The sequence below is a fragment of the Chinchilla lanigera genome, unplaced genomic scaffold (genome assembly GCF_000276665.1).
Source record: "Chinchilla lanigera isolate Chin_1 unplaced genomic scaffold, ChiLan1.0 scaffold00003, whole genome shotgun sequence".
Lineage (NCBI taxonomy): Eukaryota > Metazoa > Chordata > Mammalia > Rodentia > Chinchillidae > Chinchilla > Chinchilla lanigera.
In genome coordinates this window covers 14128996-14139718 of record NW_004955404.1, presented here as the reverse complement: position 1 = coordinate 14139718, position 10723 = coordinate 14128996, and the positions used below count along the sequence as shown (strand labels likewise).

The window sequence follows — 10723 nt, the reverse complement described above, 5'->3', positions numbered from 1 at the left end:
GTGGTTGTTATTCATGTCTTTTTGGAGGAGACAAACGTTTAGGCATTTTGTGGTTGCATAGTGTCTTTGTTTTTGTCTCTGTTCAGGCGTGTTTACAGAGTTGTCATGCTTTTGTCTTATTCATAATCATGGAAAGTCCTCACCTGATGTTGATGTCACGTGAAGTTGTGAATATTCAACAGGAAAACACTGTGGCCTAGCTGGTAGCAACTAAGGAAGCTACCAGCTGACAGTTGTCAGGGCTGTGTTTTTCTTTTTCACTAGACAAGTTGGAGTCAGGCTAGGGATGACAAAAGGGTCAAGGAAAGATTAGGGATGAGGGATGGGATGGAAGTTAGCAAACACAAATGGAAAAAAACTAATTTAAGCAGGCATAATATGTTTGCCACACTTCTTCAGCTCAGAAAGGCACATCAATCATTTCGAGAAGGCATCTGTTCATTCTCTGAAAATTTACCTGTACTTGAGTGAACCACAATATAAATGCTTTTCTAAATAGCATATTTCTTTCATCTTCCTTTCTTTCCTTTTCTTTCTCTTCATCTTTTCCTTCTTTTATTTCTTCCACCCTCCTCTGTCTTTCATTCATTCTATCCCCTCATTCATTAATTTAAATCATCCGTCTATCAACTAGCCAGGCAATATTTTATTATATGCCAGAGATTAGACTAGTGTATAGTTTTCTATTGCTATATAACAAATTTTCACAACCGTCATGGCTCAAAACAACAACCATTTATTACTTCATAGTTCTACAGGGCATGCCCGGGCTGGGCTTTCTGTACAGGGTCTCACAGTGCTAAACTCAAGGTGTCACATGAGCTGATTTCTTGTTTGGAGATGCTCAAGAAGAATCTGCTTCCAAGTTTACTCAGGTTAAGGTATAATTCATTTCTTCAAGGCAGTGTGATTGAGGTTCCTGTTTTCTTGATGATCACTTGCCAGGATCTGTTCTCAGCTCCTAAGGGCTGCCCGTACTTTTTGAGATACGGCTTCCATAGGCGGTTCACATATGATTCTTGGTTCTTCCTTCATGTCTGAAAGTGCATGTCTTTCTAACCTCTGTCTGTGAAATCAGCTGTAGAAAATGTTCTTCTTTTAAAGTACTCATTTGATTAAGTAAGGTCCAACCTGGGTAATTGTCCTTTTGCCCCATACCATATGATACCTTATCATATCGTACCACAATCGTAATTTTTGCCTGTAATTCACAGGACAGGATTATACAAGGATAAGGGTCATTGGGAGTCATCTTGGAATTCTGCCTCCTTCAGGTGGACAAGTGAGGATATCACTTGTCTCCCTACAAGAGCTCACAATTTCCCAGAGAACTTAGTCATATAGAGAGAACTTGAAGACACAATATGGTGATGGTGATAAAGCCACACAAGGGTAGTAAGGTGCAAAAGTGGAGGGCTGAAGGGCCAGTGGAGTGTCCAAATCTCTTTACAGAAGAGATGTTTTAGCTGAGTGTGGAACAACAAACTGAATCATCAGGTGGAGATTATGGAGAGGAGTATTCCTGAATAAAGGGTACTAGTCATAGAAGGGTGTGTAAGGGTGTGCATGTGTGTGTGTGTGTGTGTGTGTGTGTGTGTGTATGTTATGGTCAGAGGCAGAGTCTTTGTCATTAGAGTATAATAGAATGAAAAGAGAGAGCTCCTAGTAGAATAGGCAGGTAACATAAAGAATTAAGTGGTAGAACTGTAGCTCATAAAACAGATCGAGGCAAGAGCAAGTTCTGGTATTCATTTTCACTCTGCATAAGCACATACTCTGCTGTGGGTAGTTTGCATGGCTTGGGTAAGTAACTGTCATGTAAAGTACATGATCGTTTACCTTGCTCTACCATTTTGTGCTTTTAGCAAAAAAAAAAAAAAAAAAAGAAAAGAAAAGAAAAAAAAAAAGGCTTACAAAGACCCGGAAAGACAGATGTTTCAATTTCCTGTTTTCAGAGGAATGAGATGCTTCTACATTTGCTACATCAGGACAGTACCTTAGAGTCAGACACTTAAATGATGTATCATTGCCTTATAAAATCTCAAAAACAACATTTGACTAACAATAGTTGGGAAGAGTTAACATTAAATGCTTAAAAACAATGCACAAGAAAGAATATCAGTAGACATCTATACAGTCCACCAAGGGAGGAAAAATGAAAGAGGAACTGTTTCAAAATGACTTTTTGAGCAAAAAAAGCATATTGAATTTAGGTGTCTGGAGTACAATTAAGAATTAATTGGATAAAAACTCCACAAGTCTCACAGCATGATTTTAAAAATAAATGCTCATATCAATTGAATAACAATGGGTAAGCACTGCTGAGGCAATATATAAGATGTTGACTTGGGTTTGGGTGGTCAGGTTTATAGCTACATTGAACAATCATTTTTTTATGTTTAGAATGTGCTTTCTGGGTAAAAGAGAAAATTAGAAGAATATTGAGCACATTTTAAAGCTTTAGAAAAATGTACTGAGGATAATGCTTTCTACCTGATCCCTTAGGATGGAAAAGAGAAATAATTATAAAAGTTTTGAAAATAATAAGATTCTATGTAGTATCCATTATAAGGAAGTGAATAATAATTTCATCAGGGAGATAATATGCTTCATGGCAAGGTGACCAGTCTTCTTGATAAATGAACACAGATATTCATATATATGTAATAGAATTTTGCTTTTGTGTGGTATAATTCATCAGACATTTCACTAAGAACATTGCATTAAATGGTTGTGAAAGGTCACACTAAAAAGGTTCTTATCAGTAGTAGGAACACATTGAATGATTTACCAAGGGAGTGGGAGCTTACTTCACCTTAGATAAAATGCAAGCGAGAACTGTCAGGGTTGAAGCCAGGCCTTGTTACTAAGGAAGTTTGTGGAAACTCATTCAGAACTTTAGAGCATTTTATTTCTTAATATATTCAAGGAACATTTATTCAGGTGCCTACTAAGTGCAAAGCACTCCACTAAGTGCTTTAACAAAATCATAGTCCTACTTAAAGTCTGCCCTTGGGGAGCTTTCAGGCCATGTATCTTGCTGTGCTATTAAAAAAAGTCATAGAACACTTACCTAAAAATATCTCTTAAAGCCTACTTCGAGTATTTGATTTCTTATGATTAAAAATATTTATCTATACATATATTGAGAGAGAAGGAGAGATAGAGTAAAATTCATTGCCAGTGCAAAGACAAGGAACATTCCATTGTAATTCACCATATGAAACATTAGGAAGGTGAAAACAGTCTTTAAAAAATGTACTTCTACCTAGACTTTTTCCCCCAAACCTAATAATTACACTAAGGTTATCAGTCTTGCTGCAGAAAAATTAAAGTGTATTTTAAAACTTGCTTTCTCAGAATGAAATGTGAATGCTCTGAAGCTCAAATCCATTGGAAAAGTGCAAACATTTTAATTTGCTAAGAAAACTAATAATTGTCTACATTGATTTTTTGTGACTAATCCTATATATGCTTAGTTGCCTATATTAATGACATTGCCATCCATGTAGCATTCCAAGCTAGGACACTTCAAGATACCTTCATGCCCCTCTTCTCTCACTCTTTCACACTCACTCCCTAAATCCTGTTGGTTTTATCCCTGAAATACTTCTCAAATTTCTGCTTTTTTGTTCATTGCTATTATTTCTTTTGTTTGAAGTTCTATTTCTGCTTGGACTATAGCAATTGCTTACTTAGTCTTTTTCAGATTATGTCAACAAATATTTATAGAGCACTCACTGCTATGTGCTATTTCTGCTGGTAGAATCATATTTTTTGTTCCCTGTCCATAATTCATACCTGAGCTCCAGATCCTTTATCTACCTCTTTATTCAATATTTCTATTTGGCTGTCTCATTAGTAGCTTAAATCTAACTTATCTAAGCAGAACTTTTCCTGCCAACCCCCCCATCTCAACATCTCCCAGTAGTTTTTGTGTTTTTCTCTTTTCCCTCTTTTCAGTAAATGAATTGTCAGCCTACCACAAGCTCAAAAGGTAAATCTCAGCATCATTTTTGGCCTCATTCCTTATTCATTCCCTTTTATTCAGTCTTTTAGCAAATCCCTTGTTTAGACTTTCACCATCTATCTTAGATATAATAATTTCTTTCCATCACAGGTATTAGACACCTGGTTCAAATCTAAGTAAGGTCACTTACTATTGTCTGTGGCTATGGTTTCAAAAGCAAAAGTAGACTTTTTAAAAGAAAGGAAAAAGGACATCATTTTAAAATTCTAAAATGTTTTTGCCTCTTAAGAATCAGTCTGTGGAAAATGAGGGAAAACGTATAGTTACTTGACCTGTTTATGTTCCCAAAGTGGATTATTCAACAAAGAAAAATAGGAAGTTATCAGATTTTCAGAGTGAATGGTATTAATGCCTCAGGCAGGGTTTGTGGTATGTAGAAGTGGGTGGGGGTGGGTTTGGTCTACACCTGACATGATGGGACATCTACTGGCATTTATTTGGTGGGGGAAATGATAGAACTGTCTTGCATCCCCGAACCTTCAATTATTTCCCTAAATTAAGAAATTGGATCATGCCTTAATGCATAGAATGACTTTACAACAGGCATGCTTGTTTGAGATATTTTATATTTAGAGAATTATTTTGACCTGACATTTAACAAAGAGCCTGGCCCATTTGTGAGAACCTTGTACTTCCTCCTTTTCTTCACTCCAAACTCTCTAATCTGTCTTGGTTTGTGATCACTGCATCAATTAAGATTTTTTTTCTTTCTTATCATATGTCTATTTTAAAGTCAGACCTATTTTTTACTTGTCCGACTGCTATTTTTAATTCTAGCACCCACTATATTCCTGCTTTTTTTATTTTCTTATTGAAAGGAATGGCTTCTGACCTTCTCTGATATCCAAACGAGATATTTAAGAGGCACAAGCAGCTCAGGACTTCTTTATGTTGTCTACATAATCATACTGAAGCATTTACATGTTGAAACACACAGTGTTTTATTAATTACTTTCTTTCAAAATTTCCTTTACATTATAATTAAGGTATCACATTCATTTTAGAGTAAAATGTATGTAGGTAGTTTCTACTATTTCTGATGTTTAACTTGAAATCATTAAAGAGATTATTTCAAAATATTTGTTCAATAAATATGAGGGTTGGATCTGATGGGATTGGAAAGACACTGGTTTAGATAATAATGCTTTCCTGAGGGGAGGTTATCAAAGAGCTGAAGGCCGGCGATCAGAAAGGATCTCATGGTTCAGTTTCAGAAGGTTCAGATTATGCAAAGACAACTGATGACCTCACAATAGGGCAACAGAAGACCCAGCAGAAATCAAGACCTGCACCTGAGTCCAGGTGGGACTAAGGGAGAGAGCTAAGGAAAAGCAAGACTCTCCACAGGGCCACTTCCCTTGGCTGGTGCAAAGATGCCACATAAACTCCCCAGCTTAGATCACCCTAGGGGAAAGCAGAAAGGAAAGGGGGAGGGGAACCAGGAGCTTGACTATTCTAAAGAGAAAGGGTTCATTAAGAAGTTACTCAACATTCAAATTGCGACTTTTGTATCCCTCTACCTCAGGCGATGGAATCTTCCAGGCAGTTCACCCTGTTATTAGAAAAGGGAGTTACACTGCTCCAATCCAAGTCTTTGGATTTAGGATTCGGTAGATTATTTCTCCACTGTTGCTCCCATCATCTCTTGCCTGGACAACTGGACTTGCTTCCTAACTCGCTCTCTGCCTTCCTTCAAATCCTTCCTTTCCATTCTTCACAAAGTCCAGTGAGATTTTAACATCAGTTAGTCACATAATTTCCTTTCTTACCACTTCCTAACGGCAGTTCTAGTGAAGAACACCCCCCATCATGGCTCTGAAGGAAAGGCCCACACCTCCTTCTCTAGTGGTCTGTCTCTACCTTGAGCCCTGCAAGCCTTTCTAGCTCCACACCTTTGTACTCTTTGCTTTATTTAGAAACCTCTTTTCCAAGACGTCTGGAATGACTAGTTCATTGTACAGTATTTCTTCTGGACTCAGCCCCTTTACCTTCATGTAAATATAGTCATTTCTGACAGTCCAGCGAAAAGCACTGCCTCTTTCCCTCCGCCTTTTGCATTTAATCTGTTGATCAGCTCATTCACTTCTCCTCTACTCTTGAAATGATCTCAGTTGATGTTCAGCTGGATGCATCTCTAACCTTCCAGTTGGATAGGCCCCACATCTTAGCATCATCCTTCAGCCTTCTCTTTTTTTTTTTTATCACCAACATTTGGTTCATCAGGGAACACCATGGTTATTTCCTGAAACTACAGTTTATCTGACTTCTCCACCTGCCCGATCTGCTACCCTCTTGTCATGGTCCGAGCCATCAAATCTCTCACCTGTTTACTGGAATAGTCACTTAATTGGTTTTCCTACTTCTACATTTGCCTTCTTAAAGTCTGCTCTCAAGAAAACAGCCAAAAGGACCTTAAACTTTTCACACCTTCCAGTGGCTTCCTGCTCTTCTAAGAGTAAAATTCTTACAGTGCCCCATAAGCCCTGACATTTCTCTAGCTTTTTTCTCTAGCTTTTTTTGTACTGCTTATATTGCTAGCATTGAACTCTTGAGGTCACAATTATTATCTTTATTGTTCACTAATATAACATATGTACCTAAAAGTAACTAGGACATACTAGCATCTCATTTAACTTTGGATGAAATGAATCTATGTTATGTATTTCTTTATCAATTATATTTCCACCTTTGGAAAATAAGGTACATGAGAGCAGGTTCCTTACTGGTTTTGTTTAATGATGTATATAACCATTCAGAAGAGTGCTCAGTATATAGTAAATTCTCAAGAAATTCTTATTGAAATATATACATATCTACTATGAAAAGATTAATGCATTTACTTACACTCTACTGGCTTAATGAATACATTACACACAGGTAGCATCACTTTGATTCTTCACTATAAGCTTATATTAATGGTAAGGAAAGAATATTATATATTAAAATAAAACCTGAATTGTTCATTGGAATAGAACTTTATGGGAAGCAATAAGTGAGGTCATGGTTACTTTAAAGTTACAATCATGCAGTGAACTAGAATACACTAAGTATCACAATTCTTTCCACAGTTTTCCTGGACTGTACCAATTCTGCTGTTTAATTCTAAGAATAAAAAGCTACCATTTTGGTCTTACTTGTAAACTGCTTACCGTAGGGTTATTTGGGAGTTCAGGTGAATGTTTACAAAAATGAGAAAGAAGTCATTTCAGTGTGTAAGAGCACTATCTATTCTTGAGAGATTCACATGGGCAGTGGTTGGCATAATCTGTTTGGTTTTACATCTGCATTGAGGGGTATTCATATCTATATGTTCCTGTGTGCAAATGTAGTGGATCAGAAACTATTCTCTGTGATTGTTTGTACTGTTAATCTCTCCAGGGTTTCCTCACCATTCTCAAAGGCAGTTTCTGGCACCAAAGGGAAAACAAAGAAGTTGCGATGTAATTTTATCTCCCAGTTGAACTTGATTAAATGGGGATTGTTCTAATCAAAAGTTTAAATCCTGGGGGAGTGCAATGTTGCTAACAGGTTTGAGAATATCTGAAAAGAACAGAGAGAAAATACTAAAGTTAAGGTAGGGAAAGAATTAGGCATAAAAATAATTGTAGTAAAGCTTATTAAGGCATACAATTAGGTGAACAAATTGCCTCCCAAATAGTGTTAAGCTCATTGCTAGACTGGCAAAGGAAGTAGAGGGAAGCTATTTGAAACATTATTTTTATTATTTTAATAATTTGTGTCGGAATCATAGTAGCTGCAATCTGTTAGCCAGAAACAATTGCCAGCTGGTGTCATCCTGGAGTAACTATAGTAGGCTGAATGCAAACATGTTTTTCCTTTTTACCTGGAGAGCATTCAATTTTAGAAAGTTTCTATTCATTTTCTCTTGAATGTGAGGTCTGCCCTTGTAGATAAGGAAGCCTGTTTATTTTGTGATTTAAAAGCTTTGATTAGGTTCACACCAAGTTCCACAATTGTAATAAGGAGACCACACACACCTGGGACAGTGTTTGCCCAACCAAAGTTACCTATCGTGAAAAATGAATACCCAGGTACATGTCTGAATTATCTATGTAATTGCCTTGATTCAGTGCATTGTTTTCCTTGCAATTATTTTGAAGAAATGGTGGCAATCCATTAGCTATTTTCCTGACAGTAGAAACAGCTCTTTTGGGATAATGTTCTTTGAAAAGTGCTAAGGGTGCACTTACTTATGGACACATTCATTCTATTAGCAACGCTGCTGTTGTATGTTTGGTACAATGTTTTCTTTTGAATTTTTCCAAAATGACTTCTTTCAATAATCATATAATCACTTTATAATTGTTACTGTCTTTCCCCTTTTTATCTGGAAAGTCACAGAGCAGGTACCAAAGGACTGCAGGACATAGAACTGCTCAGTTTTGACTATAAAGCCAGAGACAGAGGAAAAACAACGAAGTTTTCTCAAGAGCAGAGAGAGGAAATTATGAGATTTGTTGTTGATGTTCATTGGATTTCTTCAGTGGTGATCTGAATGCATTTCAGGGAGGTGAGTAATTTCTAATTTTGACTACTTTCACTTACCTTTCCTCGGCTCAGTTTTGTCATCTCTAAAGTGGGTTGTTATACTTCCTGTATCTCTTTAGCATATTGGACTGAGAAGCAAATGAGTTCAGGCTAGAAAAGTGCTTATCATTATGTAAATTACCATTAGCATTGGGTTAATCCATTTGAGTAGCTAAGAAGGTTCCATTTGTCTATCTGATATCAAGCAACTTAATAGATAAGAAACTTCTCAAATAAAATAATATAAAAAGGTATAACAACTTTCTTATTTGAACAAAACAAAGTTGTTTTTTTTTTAAACCATAAATAAGTAACCCATGAACCACATGTACTCAGGAAATAATTATTGGGCTTCACTGGGTTCTTTCTCTGTCACTATTTCTTGCTTAAAGTGTACAGTGATACCATTAATAGAAATCCAAACCTAAGTGAGCGGAAATGGAGTCAGGAAAACTTTAGAGAAGCTGATTCATTATACCAACACTTTCCTTACAAATATAGGCTCCTACAGTGTCAGCAAGAGCACAGTGTGTGGTTGTTTATAGAGCTGCAAACAGGAAAGGCAGCAGAGGAGGGAAGAATCTGAAGAATCTTTGTTGAGAAGAATCCCACCTGTTTGGAACAATAAAAATGAATTCCTATGGGCAAGCTCACACATCTCTGAAAGAGATCAGATTTTAACCGATGAGCAGGACACATGGAGAAAGAGATTAGCAGATTCAGGAAGAAACGAGTGTGACCCCCAAAGAGGTCAAGCGCGAAGGTAAGCGTCAATGAAAATATGGTAGGCACTGGCTGGCACAGTAGCCGGAAGATACACATTGGCCTAGGCCAGGGATTCACCTTGCTTTGATCACACCTTCAACGCCTGTCTATTGTCCATTTGGAAAGACAGGTCAAGTAGAAGGGAATCGTGTTGGGGCAGTTACTCCAATTCCCTGGCACGTTCATTCATTACCTGAAAAACAGAAGTTGTTTTAAAGCAAAGATTTGATTCTGGGATAATTACAAAAGCTGACTGCTGGAATAATCGTTTTGAAAAATAGAAGGGCTTAAAAAACATAGGTAAGGGTCGGTCTCATCTTTCACATTGGTGCAAAGGAGGGACACTGACAATGACTTTTAGGAGGTGATCCCTATGTCCTGCCTGGTTGTGGGCTGGGCTGTCTTGGGGCTGAAAGAAAGAACTGTATTTGAACACAGCCCGATACACAGTAGGCGCTTCATTGTGCTGATTCAATAAAGTTGGAGAGTTGGGCGCACTAAGTTCGTAGTTAAGGAAGGACCAGAACAAGACTTGAGCATCAGTTAGAATGTCTTGAGTAGAAATGAAACGCAGTCTGGAGCCCATTTCCCCTGCTCTCGTGGGACAGGCCAACCTGTGTGAAGGCTGGTCTAATCCACCCTGTCTTTCAGCGGTGTGGGGGTATTACCGGTCAGGGTCACTGTCCAGACAAGAAAGCTGCTGATTTAGAGGCATCAGATCAGCACCAGCGACTTCCTCCTCGGGGCTTCTTGCGCCCCCTTAGCTTTCTTGCCACATGTCTCCTGGCTTCGGGCTGAAGGGATTCCCACCCCCAGCTGCCTCCTCCGAACCCCACGGTGCAGCGGACTCCTCCCCTGGAAACTCCTCCGGGGTTGGGGAAGGCTTTGGCGCATGCTCGGTACCTAGGGCAGGTTTTTGCTGCGGGTAGCAGGGCTCCCGTCACACTGGCTGGCGGGTTGTGACGGTGCCAGCCTGTGTGTGTGCGAGTGTGTCTGCGTGCCTGCGCCTGGGCGGACCGACCCGGAGCAGCAGTGCGACTCGCCGGGGAGAGGCGGCGTCGCAGAGGCGCCTCGCCTGCGGCCGAGGAGGAAGCCGCGCTGCAAACTTGTCTGCCCTGCTCTCGGCTCCCGCGCGAGGCCACTTAGGGGCACAGGTACCGGGTGCGGCGCCCAGGGGCGGCGGGGCCCGGCCGCCCTTCGTCCTTGGCTGGCGCCCTAGAGACCCTCATGCAGCCCCTGCGCTCCCGGACGAAGCTGCCCGGCTGCCCGACTGCTGCCCGGCGCAGGTCCGGGACCGGCGCCGCGCTCCCTAGAGCCTGAGCGCCGGCATGCTCCGCGTCGCCTGACCCCGAGCCGCGCGAAGCGGAGCGCGCCGAGCCC

At 39.6% G+C, this 10723-nt stretch overlaps 1 protein-coding gene across 1 annotated transcript in view; it reads left to right on the top strand.

The window, feature by feature from the left end:
- Positions 1 to 10629: 10629 nt before the first annotated feature.
- The window catches only part of Hs6st3 (heparan sulfate 6-O-sulfotransferase 3), a gene marked incomplete in the record, with an annotated part of 667184 nt that continues 667090 nt past the window's right edge, over positions 10630 to 10723 (top strand). Inside the window, 1 exon segment of the mRNA XM_005374096.2 lies at positions 10630 to 10723.